Consider the following 22,031-nt stretch of genomic DNA (forward strand, 5'->3'; position numbering starts at 1 on the left):
CCACAAAGGCCCTGACCTGGACGGCCCAGGCTAGGATGACCTCGTCAGATCTTGGAAGCTAAGCAGGGTCGGCCCTGGTTAGTACTTGGATGGGAGACCGCCAAGGAAGTCCAGGGGCGTGACGTGGAGGCAGGCAGTGGCAAAGCACCTTTGAACTTCTCTTGCCTTGAAGACTCTACAGGGTCGGGTTGCCAGCTCTGGGTTGGGAAATACCTGGAGATTTTGGGGGTGGAGCCTGAGGAGGGTGGGGTTTGGGGAGGGGCTTCAATGCCATACAGTCCAGTTGCCAGAGCGGCCCTTTTCTCCAGGTGAACGGATCTCTATCTGCCGGAGATCAGTTGTAATAGAAGAGATCTCCAGCTAGTACCTGGAGGTAGTGGAGGTTGGCAACCCCACTATGGGGTCACCATAGGTCAGCTGCAACCTGAGGGCACTTTCTGCCACCACCACTATTTATCATGGCAGACATGGTTCCAATTCATCTGATGAAACAAGATTCTCAGCTGTAAATCCAGACTGGGAACCCCATGGGAAATACCAGGTGGTATTCAAGCAGGGTTTCCCTCTCAGAGACTTTTCTCTCTCTCTAGGGCCAGCAGAGGCAGAACACATTCCAGGAAATACAATGCATCCTCACTTTATTTGATTATGTTTCCTTTCTTGATGGAGAATTTAAGTTAACTTTGAAACCATGGTCTTCCTTATTTTAGCAACAGGGTCACTGTTTAGAAAGTAGGTGAAGATACCTTCACCAACCTTTTTTGGCGGGGGGGGATGAGGTTTGAGAACAGAATGCAGGGGGCATTTGCACACAGACGCATGCCGACACTGTGGGAGACACAGAAATGCCACAGGGATTATTCCAGGTCCAAGAACATCTTCCCAGAAGAGATGAGAAACACAACTGGGCATCCAGCCACTCAGAAGAGCCATTAACTTATGAGTTAAGTTTAATACAGATCGAAACCTCCCTCCGGGGACCAGCAAAACTCATTTGTTTAACACAATTAAGCCAAGAAAGAGACCAAATGGACTGCTACAGGGTACTTAGAAACAACTTCTTCAAGATGGCATCTCCCATGACTAGGATCCATCAGACCACTTTTAAAAAATAAGGACGGATTGCAGTTATACATTTAGACTTCTTTTTTTCAAAGGCGGGTATTGCTCCTGCTTCTTGAACAGTACCTCCTGGGTCTGTTTTCAAAAAGCCTTTACGTTCCCCTGTCATTTAGCGCCAAAGTGGATTAATTAGTTCTGGGCAAGATCCCAGGATCTGGAGATATTCCAACCCAAGTGAAACTTTACAGATGAGCACAGAATTATTGGCATCCAAAGGCTGAGCTTTGAAACATGTAGGGCGTGCTAATACTAGTCCACCTTCTAGTGCTGTTGTTAAGGATGACTGTGATACCATAATATACATGAAATGCGGAAAGTGCTATACAAATGTATATTCATGAAATGCAGAAAGCGCTATACAAATGTTGAAACTATTATTATTATTATTATTATTATTATTATTATTATTATTATTATTATTATTATTCAGGGGTCCAGATAAAGATGCCCTACCTGTCTACTCCAACAGAAGTGTTGCCAACATCCAGGTGGGCTAAGGAAACTGAGGTGGGGCCTGTTTCCTGGAATTACAGCTGCTCTCCAGGCAACAGAGATCAGTTCCCCTGGAGGAAACAACAGCTCTGGAGGGTGGACTCTACGGCATAACATCCTTGCTGAGGTCCCTCCACTCCCCAAACTCTGCTTTGCCACCAGGTCTCCAGGAATTTCCTAACCCGAAGTTGGCAACAGGCCTCACACCCACCCTTCCTGCTCTGCCAGCCAAGATCCTTTAACTGGACATGGAGGAGACGGACTCTGGGTCCTCCCAAGCGCCATACTGGCTCCTAAAATATAGCCCCTCCCTCTCTCCGAAAAGGGGAGAACCCCTCGGATTCAGACCCAGGAGAAGATTCTTTCGGCTGCTTTCTGCAACCACATTTGAAAGGGGATGCAAACTTCAAGGGGTAGCCGTATCAGCCCATCATGGTAAAACTGAAACGGGGGTCTAGTTTTCAATGGAATTTATCTTATGATTTATAGTCTGCCTTTCTCTTGGAAAGGAAAAGTGGATTACACACCTCAAATCAAGGCATTCGGTAGGGTGTGACTTTTAGAAGCAATGCCACTGGACGAGGATTACAGAAATTTGAATCGAAGCAAAAAAAAAGTAGAAGACGTGATATCTTAAACAGTGCAGGAAATGGTTATTACATAAGCAGAAGGCAATGCGGTGGAGGCTGGGAAATACATACCGCAAACAGATAACGTCTACTATATAAGCAGTGGTCTAGTCCCCAGTCTCATTCTTCATAAAAAGCACATTCCTGAACCATTCCATTGTGAGTAGAAAAGGGTAGGAGTCCAGTAGCACCTTAAAGACTAACAAAATTTCTGGCAGAGTAGGAGCTTTCGTGCTACTGGACTCCTACTCTTTTCTACTGCTAATGACAGACTAACACTGCTGCCCATCATGATCCATCCTATTGTGAGATAGCCATTTATACAAAAGCTCTCCTTGATGGTTTAAAGATGAACACCCATCCACCCCACACGCTACTGGCATTAAAACAGGGAATGGTCTGTGCACTTTTCTTGATCAGCTTTGGTACATAATTAAATTTCACCCTGTATATTTCCTGGCCCCTTTGACCCTACTGTTGATTCTTACCACATACCGCCCCCACACATACTAGCTGCTTCTGAAAAAGGGGGGGCTCTAATTCCCCCAAAAAACTGATAGTGGAATAAAATTCTGTTGGTCTTTAAGGTACCAGAAATCTCCTCTTTAACATTGCAAATTCAGGCTTTCAACACAGAGAGGATTAACCCCCACTGGGTTTTCCCGTCTCCTCATTCATTCCTACCCTGCAGTTTTCCTGACTACCCCCCACCGCTGCCCCCCAAGAAAGCCCCAGTGTGCATCAACTTCTATTCACGCTGGTTTTGCAAACTGCACCAACACTGCAGGAAAGATCCCATCTTAACGCATATCTTTGGTCTATGGCAGAAAAGCCCATAAAAGCCATTTACCCCATTACAGCAAAGACAGACTTGGGAACTACACGGGGCGCTTGAAACCATTAAGCGCGAAGAGGGGCCGCAGGAGTAAACCGGGCGCCGCTGAATGCCATGCTAATGAGCCAAGCACCACTAATCAATGGCATTTCTTGGGTGGGGGGAGAATGCCCAGCTCGAGACTTGCTTTATACTGCTCCCGCCTGGCACAGAGAAAACACAGGCTAGGGGGAAGATACCCGCAGGGGGTTCTGACAACAGGAATTCTAAGGAAGGGCATGCACAGAGCTCTTTTAACCTTATGTACCCTACCAGTAATTATGGTATTTTTTTCACACTGCCCCTCCAAGGAGCTCATGTGGCACACTCCGTTCCCCCTCTTTTTATCCCACATCAGCCCTATGAGTTAGGTTGTGCTGAAAAAGAACAACTGGGGAGGAGCTGTGGCTCATTGGTAGAGCATCTACTAGGCATGCAGATGGTCCCAGGTTCAATCCCCGGCATCTCCACTTGGAAGGACCAGGCAAGTAGGTGATGCGAAAGACCTCAGCCTGAGACCCTGGAGAGCCACTGCCAATCTGAATGGGCAATACTGAGCCTGATGGACCAAAGGTCTGATTCAGTATAAGGCAGCTTCATGTGTCCAACTGGCCCACAATCACCCAGAGAGCATCACTGAGCAAGTAGGGATTTGAACTCAGGGTCACACCCGGCACTGCAACCACTGTGCTACACTGGATCTCTGTAATCCACCTGTCCATGCATTTTTATTTCCTCCAGGAAGCATATGCAAACATCCCTCCACACACATACACACACACACACACACAGCCATTAAACTAACACAGCGACTGGTCCTAAGGCACCCAGTGAGTGAATTTGAACCTGGATCTGAGACTGTAACTGCTGCACCATGCTGGCATCTGATGAAGGGCTGGAAGAGAAAGTAAACAGCCTGTAAGCACAGCACAGAAGCAACAGAACAGGCAGCCTTCCTAATCAAGCCCAACGGGAAAATCCACAGCCGCTCTTGTCAGCACCAGCTCTCGTGATAAAGACGCAAACTTGCTAACCAGGAAAGGCCGGCCTGGGATTAATCCTGCCGCCAAAACAGCGCAAACAGAAGCAGTCGGAGACTCCAAAGGATTAGTCAAGGAAATCGATCCAGTTACAAAAACCCACGGCTATGCACAGCCCGGGCTTTAAAAACAAAAACTCAAATTCTGTGTCAGGAAAGGACGCCTCCTCCAAATGTACATATTTGTGCAAACTAGAAGAAGAGTTGGTTTTCATACCCCGCTTTTCTCTACCTTTAAGGAGTCTCAAAGCAGCTTACAATCACCTTCCCTGCCCCACAACAGACACCTTGTGAGGTAGGTGGGGCTGAGAGAGTTCGGAGGGAACTGTGACTAGCCCAAGGTCACCCAGCTGGCTTCGTGTGGAGGAGTGGGGAAACCAACCTGGTTATTCAGATTAGAGTCCAAGGCTCTTAACCACTATACCACGCTGGCCTTGTATCTACGCAGTTGCCTATTTTGCATAACCAATTTTTCTCCTGCAGGTGGGCAGGGGCAGAAGCACTCAGAGTTATGCCATGTATGGCAGTTCTGAGGCTTGAAATCCTACAGAACCATCTTCCACCTCTTCCTTTGAATCCCCCCCCCCCATTCTGGAGGGCTAGAAACTTGGGCCTTATTTAGGGTGGGGTTGTGAATTTGAGGAGCTTCTAGTGATGCCGCATGTTGCAAAGGCAGTGCAGAGATATTCCCTTGGGGAATTATTCCAAAGTACAAATGTCGTGACCAGCAGCCAAGAGATACCTAAGGGCATTTCTTGCACAGGGAAACGACTTGTGTTAGAGCTCACGAAGAAAACACACACATTTTTCTAGGAATATTGTGGGGAGCGTGTGTAGGAATAATGTCTCTAAAAGGAAAAATGACAGCTGGGGGGAGGGGGAGTTAACAAAAGGAGACACCGTGCCCAGCGAATTTGCATGGATTCTGCAAACTGTCTCTCACCTGGTCATCTATGGCGAATAAAAATCTCCTGCAGGTGACCAGGCTGGGAAACTTTACAGAAATGGATTATTTCCCTCCCCCATTCTTTTAGAAGAAGAGTTGGTTTTTATATGCTGACTTTCTCTACCACTTAAGGAAGAATCAAACTGGCTTCCAATCACCTTCCCTTCCCCTCCCCACAACAGACAGACACCCTGTGAGGTAGGTGGAGCTGAAAGAGCTGTGACTAGCCCAAGAACACCCAGCTGGCTTCATGTGTAGGAGTGGAGAAACAAATGCAGTTCACCAGGACAATGATTAGCACATTACCTTTAATACTTTGCAGGACAATGACTCAGCTCAAACCCAACCCCTTCTGACTATATATTACTCTTCCTAACCCCTTCTGACTATATATTACTCTTCCTACACACTTGACACTGAGAGACACTGTCCTTCAGTGTTACTCCTCTGAAGATGCCGGCCACAGCTGCTGGCGAAACGTCAGGAAAGAAAATACCAAGACCACGGTCACACAGCCCGGATAGCCTACAAGAACCGACAGTTCACCAGGTTAGCCTCCGCCGCTCATGTGGAGGAGTGAGGAATCGAACTCGGTTCTCCAGATCAGAGTCCACAGCTCCAAACCACCGCTCTTAACCACTACACCAGGCTGGCTCTCTTTCAGGACAGCAATGACTTAAGAGAGGCTCAGGGAGGCAAGAGGGCTTTTCTAGGCTTAAGTGCAAGGTGGAGCTGACCCCTGGAACCTACCGACACAGGATGCCATGACCATAAGAACATAAGAAAAGCCCTGCTGAATCAGACCAAGGCCTGTCAAGTGCAGCAGTCTGTTCACACAGCGACCAACCAGGTGCCTCCAGAAAGCCCGCAAACGGCTGCCTGTGTTCCAAGACACCTAACATAATAGGCAAGCTACCATAAATGACTGTTTAAAGAATTAAGTACACAGAACGTGGAGAGAGGGAGTCTTCCTTTTTCAAAAAGCAGGCAGCCTTGCAATTGAGGAGGCCTCTCTACAAGCATGAGGAGATGGGCAACGGAAATGCAGCAGAGCAGAGAGAAAAATGGATTGCAAAGAGCTGTAATTTAAACTGTCCCTCCCGCTCCCAAACCTGCATTTAAGAAAGCTCCCCCCGCCCTGCATCTCCTCCCTTACGATGACACTTTTGAACAGGAATCGCAAGTGGAACTAATGCCCTCCGCTCAGCTCACGCTGTGGGGGCGCTTGCATAATTATGGTGTCCAAACACACTGACATGCTACACGGAGACAAAGGAGCCATGGATGGAGCAAGAGGCCAGTGCATGGCGCGGCTAAGCTAAGCCCACCGGGGCGGGGGGGCAAACACCGTCTTGCAGAGTTGGCCCAAGCCAGCCAGCAGGCGGGTCACCTCCCAACAGGCAACCCTCGACCCAGAAGCCGCCATCTCAGAACAATCCCGGCTGAGCAATTCTCTCTCCCCCTCCTCCTGTCACTTCCTGCTGGGAACTTTGGTTGGGAAGGCTTCTAAGTTTAGCTTCTCAAGTTCACAGTTTGTCATCAGCAGATGCTCGTACAGAGAAGTGCCAAACACATTAACAATCACACAGAGCTACAAGAGCTGGGGGAATGACCCAGCCCCTTCCCATAGAAAGACGACAAGGCCCTCTGCATCTGCAAAAGCCCTGGGTTCGAGTCCTGTCTCCGGGACAGACAAGTCAGACCAATCTGAAAAAAATGGGAGCAGCAGCTAAGATGACCATGCTCTTTGGTGGGGGAGGCAGAGAGAAGATTCAGAGAAGAGCAGACTCTCAGCAAAATGCAGCCAGAAATTATACATGCTGCCAGCCCCCTGACCTAGAACATAAGAAAGGCCATGCTGGATCAGACCAAGGCCCATCAGGTCCAGCAGTCTCTGTTCACACAGTGGCAAACCAGGTGCCTCTAGGAAGCCCACAAACAATACGCCTGCAGTAGCATTTATCCTGCCTGTGTTCCCCAGCACCTAATATATTCGGCATGCTCCTCTGATCCTGGACCTATTCCGATCTCATCCATCTGCTGCAGAATCTTAGCCTACCAGGTGGTGCCTGGACCAAAATCAGTACTGAAAAAGAAAAGAGCAGCCATTTTATTCAGCCTACCTGCTGGACTGAAGGGTGGGAGTGACGGGGAAACTCAATTTGCAGCTGTTCAAATGCTGAAGTAAAGAAAGTGCTCCTCTGTCACCTAAAACTTAACAAGCTGGGTGACGAATGAACCTCCGGGGTCTCAGCGTTCCATAGCCGGTTGCTACCTACATCCCTGCAGAAGGCTGGAGCGCGTGGAAGCAGGATCGCAAACGAGGAAAATCTGGTTGTATGAATGAAAACGTTAGGATGTGGGATGCACTAGTTTAGAATCACAAGTTGCAAGGGGTCATACAGGCCATCTCGTCCAACCCCCTGCTCAATGCTGGATCAGCTTAAAGCATCCTTGACAAGGGTTCATCCTGGTTAGAGTGTCACACTAGGAACTGGGGAACCCAAGTTCGAATCCCCACTCTGCCTTGGAAGATGGCTGGGTGACCCTGGGCCAGTCACATGAACACATGAAGCTGCCTTATACTGAATCAGACCCTTGGTCCATCAAAGTCAGTACTGTCTACTCAGACCGGCAGCGGCTCTCCAGGGTCTCGGGCAGAGATCTTTCACATCACCTCCTTGCCTAGTCCCTTTAACTGGAGATGCCGGGGACTGAACCCGGGACCTTCTGCATGCCAAGCAGAGGCTCTACCACTGAACCACAGCCCTTCTCAGTCACACACCCCTCAGTCTAACCTACCTCGCAGGGTTGTTGTGAGGATAAAATAGAGGCGAGGAAAATGATACAAGCTGCTTCGGCTTCCCATTGGGGAAAAAGGAGGGATATAAATAAAGTAGATAAATAAATTCCCCAGCTGGACACGGCCTCTTGCCTCCCTCAGATCGGTCTCCCGTTTTCTGCCACATGCCCTTATTAACAATAATTACAGCCTTTCATGCCAGAGGAGGGGAGAAACGGCAGTGACTTTGGAGAGACATTTTTCATGCAGCAGCTGTTTGCGTCAGGGACCCGGTTATTTGCCCTTGACAAGACCAGCCTTTCAGGCCTCCCCCAATCTGCCAAGCTGCAAGGAGGAAGGATGGATCAAAGAATCACGGACACCATGAGTAGAGAGTCTGGGAACTATGCTTCTTTTGCCATCACCCAGAGGAATGATTCAAGAAAGCCACATGCAACCTTCCACACCATTCACCTTGCCCAGAAAAGCATGCTGGCAGGGAGTTGGTGGGGAACAGACCAGGGAAAAGCAATGCCGGTCCAGGAATCCCAGTTCCTACGGCCCAAGAAGAGGGCCCATACCCTCACTGTATCAAAGACACACACGCAAATCTACCAACATCAGTAGAAACTAGCCTTATGCCATAAAGAACAGGAATGGGGAAATACCCCACACACTCACAGGCCAGTGGCCAGAAAGTAAGACTGTGGGTCATGTATAAAAGAGAGGAAGGAAGAAGGAGAAAAGAAAGAAGAATGACAAAGGGGGAGGAAGGAATAAAACCAGAAACGGCGAGAGAGAAAAAGAATTCACAGACATTCAGCAGGTGATTGTTTTATCAATTTACATCATCATCAGAAGAAAGGAGATTACCACCTTCATGTTCTATAATCCCAAAACTCTTCCGTACCCTCCCCAATGACCCAAGAGATGCTACCGGGTGAATTCTGTTGGCAAAGACAGGCTGAAGTCTGTCAAGGACATTATACGGTATATTAAAACCATCCCCCAATCAGAGTTCTTCACTTTTAATCTACTTCCATTAATAAAATAAAACATGTGCCTCTCTTGGATCTCCAGCACCTATCAAGGCAGCCTGAAATGCACACAGCTCAAAACACAAGACCGGTACAAAGAATTAAGCTTGCAACTTTACAGAAACTTACAACACACCCAGGTAACCCAACCCCTCCCATAACCCACACGAAAGCGGTACCATTAGAGCTGACTCTGCCAATGTTATCTGCTTGTCCCACTTACCTTGAACAAAATGAGCTGAGATGATATTTGCACACAAAGATCTTTCAACTCCAAAACCTGACAGGCAGAGAAGGGAGGGGGGAGAATTTCAGGGCAGCTTGCCGAGAAATCCAACCAACATAATTCGTTCGCCGCTGGAGCATGCTGCACATCTCAATCCTCGTGCGCTTCGTTCCAAGGGAGCCACGCACATGCCCTCCCCGAGCCCGATAGGGCAGCTGCTTCCCCGCCTCCTGGCTTCCCAGTGAAGCCTCCTGGCTTCCCAGTGAAGCACGCCATGTCCAGGGACTCTGCTCAGGGGGTTTTTTCATCCCTCCCTAGCAGAAAAAAATCAAGCCCCTTTACTTCCTCTGTGCAAGAGGTGCATCGTGAAAAGTTATTCTTAGAAGACTTGGGAGGTTCTAGCCTGTCAGAGGAGCAAGCTTGTGGGCCTGATTGTGCTTCCGTCCACCTCTAGATCAAGGGTCTGCCTAGAAACACTCTCCAAGTATACAATACCAGAAGGGGAGTGGTACCTGGAACACACATATACATAAAGTACCACTGATGCACTGAATATAATGGTTTATGTGAACACACATGAACACATGAAGCTGCCTTATACTGAATCAGACCCTTGGTCCATCAACGTCAGTATTGTCTACTCAGACTGGCAGCATTGGACCTCTGCATCCTTTACACCACGGGGCCCAAGGGCCGGATCCGGCCCCTTGAGAGCTCTTATCTGGCCCACAAGCCACCCAAGGCAGCAACCCCCACACACTCTCAATCTGGGTTGGTGAACCCACTGCAGACTCGCTAGCTGAGGCGATCACACACGCACGCTTCCGAACTAGGCTGCTGAGGCACGGCCCGATCAGGTGACATTTATGCCATATCCCGGCCTTCATAAGAACATAAGAAAAGCCCTGCTGGATCAGACCCAGACCCATCAAGTCCAGCAGTCTGTTCACACAGTGGACAACCAGGTGCCTCCAGGAAGCCCCCAAACAAGACAAATGCAGCAGCAGCACCCTGCCTGTGTTCCACAGCACCTAAGATAATGGGCATGCTCCTCTGATCCTGGAGAGAACAGGTATGCATCATGACTAGTATCCATTTTTACTAGTAGCCATGAATACCTCTCTCCTCCATGAACATGTCCACTCCCCTCTTCAAGCCTTCCCTCTTCAAGCCTTCCAAGTTGGCAGCCATCACCACATCCTGGGGCAGGGAGTCCCACAATTTAACTATGTGTTGCATGAAGAAATACTTCCTTTTATCAGTTTTGAATCTCTCACCCTCCAGCTTCAACAGATGACCCAGCGTTCTGGGTCCCTCATGAGAGAGGGAGAAAAGTTTCTCCCTGTCCACTCGTAACAGCTGAGTTCAACACCATTGCTTTACAAGCATTCTTTACAACACCCCTTCCACCTTCTGACTAGGATAAAAGGACTCGGAGATCTCCATTTCTACTCATGTGTGACGAGAAAGATTTGGATCTCGAAAGCGTATACTCTGAAAATCTTGTTGGTCTCTAAGGTGCTGCTGGACTCGAATCTAGCTCTTCTACTGCGGACCAACAAGGCTCCCCTCTGAAACTTTTCAAACCCTGCGCCCACAAAGAGCAATGAAGCGATGGATGAAAAGCTCTACATACTGTTAGACAGACACACAAACACAACAATCAGGGGGGTTCAAGAAAGCCCCAAACTTGGGTAGTGGTTAAGAGTGGTGGTTTGGAGCAGTGGACTCTAATCTGGAGAGCCGAGTTTGATTCCCCACTCCTCCACATGAGCGGCGGAGGCTAACCTGGTGAACTGGATTTGTTTCCCCACTCCTCCACACAAAGCCAGCTGGGTGACCTTGGGCTAGTCACAGCTCTCTCAGCCCCATCCACCTCACAGGGTGTACGTTGTGGGGAGGGGAAGGGAAGGTGACTGTAAGCTGGTTTGATTCCTCCTTAAGTGGTAAACAAAGTCGGCATATGAAAACCAACTCTTCTTCCCCTCCTCCCCAGATGAGCAAAATGTAAGGGCCACCCTGACCCAGCACAGATCTCTCTGCAGTCTGCTCAGCACAGCTGGCCAGCGGCCTTCCCGGTTTTTCCCGCAAGGCAACCGTGCCCTGAGCCCAGGGTCAACCACGCATGAGCGTACCCGCTCCGAATGCAAATACGACAGGAGGGAGACTCTGCAGAGAAATCCGGCGCAGCCACGTCAGAGGAGGAAAATTATACTCCCGGTGACTAACGTTCAGTGACATTTACACAGAAAAGAAAAACCTTATCAGGGCTTAACGGCGCTGCGCCCGCTTCCTCCTTCCGGGTGGAATGCGAGAGGTTGCCTTTGATCTGCCTCACAGGCAGGATTGTTCCCACCGGCCAGAGGGACCCACATCTCACCTGTGTGTTCTGCTGCGGGGGGAGGAGGGAGGGTATGCTGGATAGAAGAACCAGAGATGCTGAGGACCTGCGGAGACACGCGCCAGCGGATGAGCCAAAATGACGACGAAGTATTCCGGGGGCCACTCAGCATCAGCTAAAAAGCAAAAAGGCAGCGAGGGCTGGAAAGGGCGAGACACCACTTCTCCCAAACAAAGCACAGCACTAGTAGCTAGCAGAGAGGCAGCATGGTGCAGTGGTTAGAGTGTTGGACTAGGATCTGGGAGACCCGGGATCGAACACCCACTCTGCCGTGAGTGACCTTGGGCCAGAAGCATGCTCTCAGCCTAACCCACCTCCCAGGGTTGTTGTGAGGATAAAATGGAGGAGACAGAGAATTATGTAAGTTATCTTGGGTGTATCTTGGGGAAAGGTGGGGTATAAATGAAGTTAATAAATAAATAAAATTAAAAAGCAGAGAGCAAGTTCAAAGGCAGGCCATTTGCAACTCCCCGGTCCCAGAATCATTCCTGCCGGCACTTAGGAGACTGCAGCTGTCTGTTAGATTCGAGTCCGGCAGCACCTTAGAGACCCAACAAGATAGCCAGGGGACCAGCTTTCAAGAGTCAAAGGCTCCACTCCTGCTCATGTCTGATGAAGGGAGCTTTGACTCTCAAAAGCTCATGCACCTTGAAAATCTTGTTGGTCTCTCAGGTGTGGTAGGGACTCGAATCTGACAGTTCTACCGCAGACCAACACGGCTACGCTCTGAGGGCAGCTCTCTGTGTCTCTTTGCACACCGCATTCCCCGCTGGCGGCAAGCTAATTCCGTTTTGGCAGCAGGAAGCTGTGGTGGAACTAACAGTTGGTTTAGGGGAGGAGGAGGAGAGTTGGTTTTTTATATGCCGACTTTCTCTACCACTGAAGGGAGAATCAAACCAGCTTACAATCAATCGCCTTCCTTTCCCTTCCCCACAACAGACCCCCTGTGAGGTAGGTGGGGCTGAGAGAGCTCCAAGAGAGTTGTGAGTAGTCCCAAGGTCACCCAGCTGGCTTCGTGTGGAGGAGTGGGGAAACCAACCCGGTTCACCAGATTAGCCTCCGCCGCTCATGTGGAGGAGTGGGGAATTAAACCCGGTTCTCCAGATCAGAGTCCACTGCTCCAAACCTCCGCTCTTAACCACTACACACAGATTCACACACCTTCTGCTTGTCTATGGGCAAAGTGGTTTTTTTTTTTTTTAAATGGCTATTAATTAAAAGAAAGAGGGACCACCTCCAGCCCAGGTTTGAAATGTAAACACGAGCAACGATAAGTAACACAACACAACCTGAGATCCCCGAGACATCCTAAAGAGTGCTAGTTGCCATTTCTCCAGCACATAACTTTTGAACACCAGTGGCTCCGGAGTGCTAGAAATCCTATGCTCCATAGAGGTTCGCCAGAGCTCTAACCTAAGCATATTTCAGAAACAACGAAGGACCCATATATCCAAATCAGCTATTTGATGGCCGCAGTTAGTTGGAAGGTTCATTTTGGTACAGATAGAGTATCCCTTATCCGGACATCCCATATCTGGACTGATCCAAAAACAAGATCATTTGAGCCAGCATGCAGGCAGATCCATGCTGCCTGATTTCAACGTTTCCTTTCACCTTAAAAAAACAAAATACAGTGTACCCTGCGTTGTAGGAGGAGACTGAAAGCCCGACGTTGTTAGTTTGTTTGTGGTTGCTCTTGTTTAACAACTGATACAGGTATTCTGATGAGACAGGTATACCTTTGCTTTCTGATGGTTCAGTGTACACAAATTATTAAAAATATTGTTTAAAATTACAGTCAGGGTAGTGTATATAAAGCATAAATCAATTTGGGTCCTGTCCCCAAGATATCTCATTACGTATATGCAAAAATTCCAAAATATTCAAATATACAGAAAGATCTGAAATACGGACCACTTCTGTTCCCAAGCAGTCCAGATAAGGGATACTCAGTGGTAGAGCCTCTGCTTGGCATGCAGAAGGTCCCAGGTTCAATCCTTGGCACCTCCAGTTAAAGGGACCAGGCAAGCAGGTGATGTGAAAGACCTCTGCCTGAGAAACTGGAGAGCCGCGGCCGGTAAGAGTAGACAATACTGACCCTAATGGACCAAGGGTCTGATTCAGTATAAGACAGCTTCATGTGTTCAAACATATTTTTTTTTAAAAATCTGGAACAAGATACTATTTCAGATATATGCAAAAACACTGTACTGGACACATGACATGAGGCCACACAAACAACACAAAATTTGACAGGTGGCACGATGAAATATTTTCCCCTGGGAATCTGAAGTACTTTGCCAGCCCAATAAAAGAGAGAAATATAGAATAACTCCTTCAATGTTTGCTCCAGATATCCCCCCCCCCGATCACAAGCGAGAGCAGAATCTGCTTTCACAGCTTCCAGCCCCGCTCACCTAGCCGGGGGGAGGGTGGCATCCCCATCGCTCCGCGCATCAACCTTTGTTTTACCTCTGGGAAATTAACAAAGCTACAGTGAGCCGGAAGAGCGGTCCGGCCCGTGTGCCATTTCCATCGCTCCTTGAAACTTTACAGGCTAATAAAAATAATTATGTGCAATCAGACGAAATGAAGAGGCAGCCAGTCAAGGCTTAACGTCATTTGCGCACGCCCTGATGCAACCCAGCGCGGCCCTGAACGCACAGACCACGCTAAGACATAATGTTTCCATGCGGCACCTGGATCGCTTGGTTTCTGCCCGCGGCGGAAGCGCCCCCTTGTCTAAAGTCACATCTGCGCAGCCTGGATTTTGTCAGTGCTCAGACCCCTACATTACAAAGCGAATTTCATATCCCAAGTTTTAATTATTCAGACACGTTTGGAGATTTTTCTGGCAACTGGCGAGCGGCGGCCATGACTCTTCAGCTTTCTGTATGATCTGTGGGGTCACAATTGGGGGGCACAATTTGGAACCCCACATTTTGAGGGCGAATGCACGTGTAGAGGGAGAGGCAATCTAGCAGAAATAAGGGTTCAAGGCCATGAAGGGCTTTGTATGTGAATAAATAAGGAAATAAATCAGGAAAGGAGACCTTAGAGAACTGCTTTGGGTCAGAGGACAGCTAGATGGAGGAGCGAGCAGGCGCCAGGGGGCAATTTAATTATATGATAAAACACATTGACTGCACTTAGCCGCATTGTTAGAGTATTTCCTGCTGAGTGAGATCCGTGCCATTCCCCAAATTGTTTCTATGGATTGCAACAAATCTGAGCAAGGGACATTCTCTGCTGCGGCCCCCATCTTACGGAATGGTCTGCCAGATGCAGACAGGAAGGCTCCCGCCCTCCTGGCACTCCGCAAGCTACGCAAAACTGAATTATTCAAGAGGGCTTTTTGCAGAAGAAATAGGGCTGCACTGTAACAATGGTCATTTATGCATGGGAGTTTTACCTAAGGTTCGTTGCTCGCTGGACCCACACTTTCCTGTTGGGAATCTATGCACCAGCAGTCTCCAAGCCCTCTTGAATAATTCAGTTTTGCATAGCTTGCGGAATGCCAGGAGGGCGGGAGCCTTCCTGTCTGCATCTGTTTGTAGGCTTCCTAGAGGAGCTTGGTTGGCCAGTGTAAACAGTGTGCTGGACTTGATTTGCCTTGATCTGATCCAGCAGGGCTTTTCTTGTGTTCTTATGGAGGAGAGGGCTATCCATGGCTACTAGCCATGATGCATACCTATTCTCTCCAGGATCAGAGGAACATGCCTATTATATTAGGTGGTGTGGAACAGAGGCCGGATGCTGCCGCTGCAGTCGTCTTGCCTGTGGGCTTCCTAGAGGCACCTGGTTGGCCACTGTGTGAACAGGCAGCTGGACTTGATGGGCCTTGGTCTGATCCAGCAGGGCTTTTCTTATGTACTTATGTTCTAAGGTTTCAGTCAGCCTGAACTTCCTTTCAAACGGAGAGGTGGGGATGAAACAGAAGGTCTTCTGTTTGCAACAGGGTGGCTCTGAGCCACAGCCTCACCTTCAAAGGGAGTTTCCGGAAGAAAGTCACAGCAAGGAGCATTCCGGTCCCTTTCTCCTAACCCAAGAGGCTCTCCAAAGAGCTATCTGCCAAGAAGAGAAACAGACCCTGCAGAGGCTGCTCTGGTATCCACCGCCAAGTCAGACCTGACTCCCAGGCAGTTCCACCTCACCCAGGAAGAGAGAGAGCAAACCTGATTTTATGTTTGCTGGCATTCCCCTTCCACCCGATGCGGGGGCTGGAACAGCCTTGGGACCAAGAGGCGGCTCGCAGCTACCAGGCTGTGAAACCATGTGAGAAATTTCAAGCCTTCCACTGTGCTGGATGTGTCAAGATGAACTCGCCCCATCAAGAAGGATGTGCCGACTTCCTAACCGAAGGTTGAGGGGAAACAGAGACTTAGGGGGGAGGTGGCTTCCGATCAAAAGCACATCCGTTCTCCCTTTGGAGAAGTGAGCCTCCTTACCCAGAAATGTTGCAAGACATTTCCAGTGTTCCTCCTTTTGTGTTCAGTGCCCAGAGCACAAAACTCACAATAACACTTACAAAAAGTTGGGGGGGGGGGGTGGTACTAGATATATTCTATTTCCAACCAGATTCAAGTTTACTTCACACAATGCATAGTTAAATTGTGGAACTCCCTGCCCCAGGATGTGGTAATGGCTGCCAACTTGGAAGGCTTTAAGAGGGGAGTGGACATGTTTATGGAGGAGAAGGCTATCCATGGATACTAGTTAAAATGAATACTAGTCACGATGCATACCTGTTCTCTCCAGGATCAGAGGAGAAGGCCTATTATAGTAGGTGCTGTGGAACACAGGCAGGACAGTGCTGCTGTGGTTGTCTTGTTTGTGAGCTTCCTAGAGGTACCTGGTTGGCCACTGTGTGAACAGACAGCTGAACTTGATGGACCTTGGTCTGATCCAGTAGGTCCTTTCTTATGTTCTTAAGTCCAGTGCCTGGCACCTTAGAGACCAACAAGATTTTCAGGGCATAAGCTTCTGAGAGTCCAAACTCCCTTCATCAGATACAAGTCAGAATGGGAGGTCTCTGAGTACTTATACCCCAGTCATAACATGGGAAGGGTGTTGCTCAGAAGGGACTCAGAATGCAGAGGTACAACACAGAGTGTAATCAGTTTGATTAAAGCATAGGCCAAACTTGTAGAGGTAGAGACTCAAATCTAGCTGTTCTACTGCAGACCAATTCAGCTACCTTCTGTAACTATATTTATATTTCCAGCTAATTCCCATCATAGCAGCCTATGCAAAGAGTTCTAAAGGGATTGATCTTCGGCCACCGGACATCCCCAGATCTATTTTAAATATTTATAGTCCATCTCTCTATATAACTATTTTTAAGGCAGCTTATGATGGGAAACAACATAATAAAAATCAATAAAGCCTCAAAGGAAAGAACGGATTAAAAACAGCCACACCACCACACATCAGTTTAAAACACGCTAAGTTCTGACATTCAATGTCAAGAGTGTCTTCAAAACCACAGCCTGAACACAGTAACCACTGGACGAGGTAGCTGAGAATGCGTACAGGCAGAACACATAGGCCATTTATGCTTGGTAATTAGCAGCGCGTTCCAGGCTGAAGTGCCCCGCATATTTTTTTGAGTCTTTCACGCTGAACCGTCATTCAGGAAGTGACTGCGAAGATCTATTTGAGAATTTCAGGAAAAAAATGGAAGCTGAATACGCCCAATTGAATCTTTGTTTATAGTAGATTATAGTGGAGTATACCGAATGGGAACATTAATCCTGACTACAGTAGTAATAAAATGCAGGGTAGACTTAGAAGCAAGTTTTATAAACTGGAATTAACAACGTATAATCTGACCAATCATGTAAATTAAGTTATGGCTTAAATCTATAGGCAGGGATCTATTATATAGAATTCCAAAAATCAGTTAAGAATATCGTTTTTTTTGTGATAGCAGCTATGTCATTTTATAAGAATAATCCTTGTTATGCAGTTAGAACACCACAAATATCTGGCATCCTTTGGAAAGTTCAATATACTGTATGTATGGTTAGTATGTATGTTATATCTTTTCCTTTAATAATATATATTCCTCGTCTAGCTTGTTGGGCTTTGGTTGGAATACTTCTGGGTTCAAATCCCCCCTCAGTCACGAAGTTCACTGCTGAGCCAGTCGCCATCTCTCAACCTGACCTACCTCACAGGGTTAGCGCAAATAGGGAAGGGAAACTTACGCAGGCCATCCTGAGATCAAGGAGAAAATGCTGTGTCTGTGTCTGTGTATCAGGAGGCCACCAGGAAAAAGGGCTCTAACTTCAGAAGGCAGAAGAAAGCACAAAGCTTCTAGACTTGGAAGGGTCAAAACAGTATGAAATAGTATTTTTCCTTTTGTGTTTTTCCAAGTATTTTTCCAAGTTTGCTTACAATCCAAGGGATTTTCAAATGGGCTAGAAACCTCATGTTTTGTTTTTAAAGTAAAATTCTCAGGATACTGAAACCTGTACCCAATAGGAAATCATGTGTTTCCTTTTGTGTTTCATTCTGCACAAACACACCCAGGAGGAATCTGCTGAAAACAGCGGCGTTCCTGTGGCTTAAAGGCTACCTCTAGCCAGTGCAACCAGTTATTCAACTCTGCCAGCTGAGCACCTTTTATTAGCAGGTAACACATTTTCTACCAAAGCAAGAACATGTTGTAATACGCATATTGCAATTGACATGGAAGGACTTCCCCTACGGTTAAACTCTCTAGATCCAAGACAATGAGGTGGAACCTATCTTGCGGTTTTCTCCAAAATCCTCCCAATAGAAGAATCTCATTTCACCTACTGTTGACACCTGCCAAACCGCAGCCTCCACATTCTTGTGGTCACAGGTGTGTTGCAACTGTGTGTTCTGGAAGGTATGGAGAGAAAAGGGACCGTCTTCTCCAACACATTCCTGCCCAGGAATTAAGATCACAGGGAGCAGTCCTCCTGACTGTCCCACCAATCAAAGAAGCTCATCTGGTGGGCACACGAGAGAGGGCCTTTTCGGTGGCAGCCCCACAATTATGGAACAACTTCTCCAGGGAGGTGTGCCTGGCCCGCTCACTTTTGATCTTCACATGGTGGTTGAATTGCATTTGACTAATGTATTATTTATTGGCAGTCCTAACTAGACATTTAAAATTGTGGCCTTCTATGTGTTGAGATCATTGTTTTATTTACATTGTAAGCCACCTTGAGTTCCACAAGGTAGAAAAGCAGTTAACAAACGTATTAAATTCATTCAAAATATTGTCGAAGGCTTTCACGGTCAGAGTTCATTGGTTCTTGTAGGTTATCCGGGCTGTGTAAAAAAAAATTCCAAGACCACGGTTACACAGCCCGGATAACCTACAACAACCAATAAATTCATTCAATTTAAAAAATAAATAAAGCACATAGAACCTGGGGCAAAGCGAAGTCTCGATACCGTCACACACAAAATTTCAAAGCATTCAACATAGTGCCGCCAGTTCGCTGGGAGACACTGCATCCTAATTTTGGCATGACAGGAGTCTAATGTATTAAAAACAACACAAAAGAGAAAAGGATTTGCATGCTGCGCCTTTTGGAACAAAGAGCTCGGCTGAGTTTTGCTGTTTGCATAATGACTTGCCGAAGGCATTAAACATTCCCTTCTGCTAGATTTTGCCTCCATCCACACGGGGACAGAGACCTCCTCTATCAAATTAGTATGAGACCTAGGGTTGCCAACCTCCAGGTACAAGCTGGAGATCTCCCGCTATTACAACTGATCTCCAGCTGATAGAGATCAGTTCCCCTGGAGAAAATGGCCACTTTGGTAATTGGACTCTATGGCATTAAAGTCCCTCCCCTCCCCAAACCCTGCCCTCCTTAGGCTCCGCCCTGAAAATCTCCCGCCAATACTGAAGAGGGACCTGGCAATCCTAATGAGACCCTCTAAAGAAGTGGTTCTCAACCTTTTTTGCTCCATTCCCCCCTTTCACCATTGTTCAGAACATAATTCCCCCCTTCCCAAGATAGTCTAACTCAAAAAAACAAACAAAAAACCCCCTACAATTTTACAGATTGTACATAATCTACAGGACATCACACTTTGCTGCACAGTGGTCCAAATCTTCCCCCCCCCTAACCCTAAAATTCCCCCCTGGGGGGGAATTCCCCCCTTGTTGAGAACCCCTGCTTTAAAGGGTAAAATGCATCCTGGCAGACCAGGGGGGAAAGGAGGATGTTTGCTCTCGAGTAGCAGTAGAAGAGGGATCCGCTCCGTACGGATCCATTGCTTCAGGAAGCAGGAAAGGGGCCAGAATCCCTCTGTTTCAGGCTTGGCCCCCCTGCAGGGAGCAGAGAGAAGAGGTTCTTTCTCCAAAAGGCTTCCTGGAGAGAGAGAGAGAGTTCATACTGTCAAAGCAGGAACCCCGTGGTGAGCTCCGACAGTGAATGTCCCTGCACATAATTGAATGAGCACGGCTCCAAGCGATAAGCCATGATGTTCCCAGAGCAGAATGCCAACTGATCTTGCTTGCTGTTCTGGCACAAGGCAGGTCTCACAAAGATGGGCAGCAAATCATCCATTCCCCCCTCTCTCTCTCTCTCTCTGTTAGCCTTCCAGCTGCCCAAGGAGAGATCCACATGAGTGCTTACTTATTTCTTTTCCCTAGATTTAACAGCCATTGGTTACTCATCTGCCGTTTCACACTTTGAAAAAAGGGGGAAATGAAGATTAATTTTTTCTTGATGCTATAAAAAGTTGCCACATCTCTCACGCAATTCATCGATCTACTTGATAGCCGATAACACAGTATCCGCTTCTCAGAAAGTGTCATTAGCTGTTTTATCCAGGGAGTGATATATTTATTTCGTGCAATATTATTTTGCGGACACGCTAAAACAACGTGAGCTAAGGAGTCCGAACAAAATGGGCATTTGCGTTCTTCTTCAGTAATGTTATTGTATCTCCCCTGCATCTCGGCTAAGTCTAAGGCATTATTACATCTTGCCAATAATAAAGCTTGCCTAAAGGTGTGGATTTCTAACCAGTGGAAATAATCTGGCAAGAAAAAAGTTCTGTTCATGGGTATCTGGAAAATTACCTCTGCAGGTGCTAATGGATCGTGCATTTTTGTTAACAGATCTAGTAAATGTAGGGCAAAGGAGGTTTTCTGCCCGTTACATTTGGGGTGGGAATTTGTTCCCTTCCTGAACTCTGCAGACGAGGATCCATGCTGCTGCAGCCTTGAGGCTAGATTGCTGCCATGCGCTCTGTGTTATGCCTTAGGCTGTTTTCAGCTTGAATTATTTTCTGATTTTGTGATCCCGGTCTGACTGCATTATTTATTAGACGCTGTCTGATTACACTGTTCCTAAATTTTGTCATTCGCCTGGAGTCTCAGCATGAAAGAGGGGCTCTGATGTCAACCAACAAAAACAAGCCAGAAAACCATACAACATGACGAGCAGAAAGATTACTCACAAGTTACAGTTGGTGCAAAATAGGGCGGTTCAGCTAATGGTTAGGGTATGCTGATGGGAGTATATTTACTCTCAAGGTGGTCTTGACCTTTAAAGCCTGATGCAATCTGGGACCAACGGACTTGAAGAACTCTCTCATTAGGAGGGTTTGCCACCTGAGATCTTCCCATGAAACACACACCTGGAAACACATACCTGTGATTGGTGTAGTTTTTAAAGTGCCCATCAAATTACACGCAAAGCCCTTAGGACCTGGCCAATTGGCTATTACGGTGGTGCTTTCTGAAGGCCTCGAATCAGAGAGCCAGCAAGGTGTAGTGGTTAGGAGCGGTTGTTTGGAGCGGTGGACTCTGATCTGGAGAACCGGGTTTGATTCCCCACTCCTCCACATGAGCAGCGGAGGCTAATCTGGTGAACTGAATTTGTTTCCCCACTCCTACACATGAAGCCAGCTGGGTGACCTTGGGCTAGTCACAGCTCTTTTAGAGCTCTTTCAGCCCCAACTACCTCACAAGGTGTCTGCTGTGGGGAGGGAAAGGGAAGGTGATTGTAAGCCGGTTTGAGTCTTCCTTAAGTGGTAGAGAAAGTCGGCATACAAAAACCAACTCTTCTTCTTCTTTATCAGGGCTACATTAATCACGTGAACAATCGCTACCTGTGCAGTAAGGATGGATCCACATCAACAGCAAGACTCAAGGATTAGCAACTTCAGCTGCTGCAGCTTCTCAGTGTGGACCCAACAAAGAGATTGGCACACTACTTTGGATGCAAGCACATGAACCTGATAGAAGAGAAGAGCCCGCAGTTTGCTCTTGAGCTGATTCCCTATCAGCTGATTCCCTATCAGTCTACAGTGGAGCAACGTTTAAAACAAAACAAACATTAAAAACAAAATAAAAGCAGTGCAAATAAAAATATTCACAAAATAATCTTTGAAATGGAAGGAGGAGGAGGAGGAGTTGGAGATGGTTTTTATATGCCAACTTTCTCTCCCACTTAAGCAACAATCAAACCAGCTTACAATCAAC

This window comes from Euleptes europaea, chromosome 17, assembly GCF_029931775.1.
Source record: "Euleptes europaea isolate rEulEur1 chromosome 17, rEulEur1.hap1, whole genome shotgun sequence".
Taxonomy (NCBI): Eukaryota; Metazoa; Chordata; class Lepidosauria; order Squamata; family Sphaerodactylidae; genus Euleptes; species Euleptes europaea.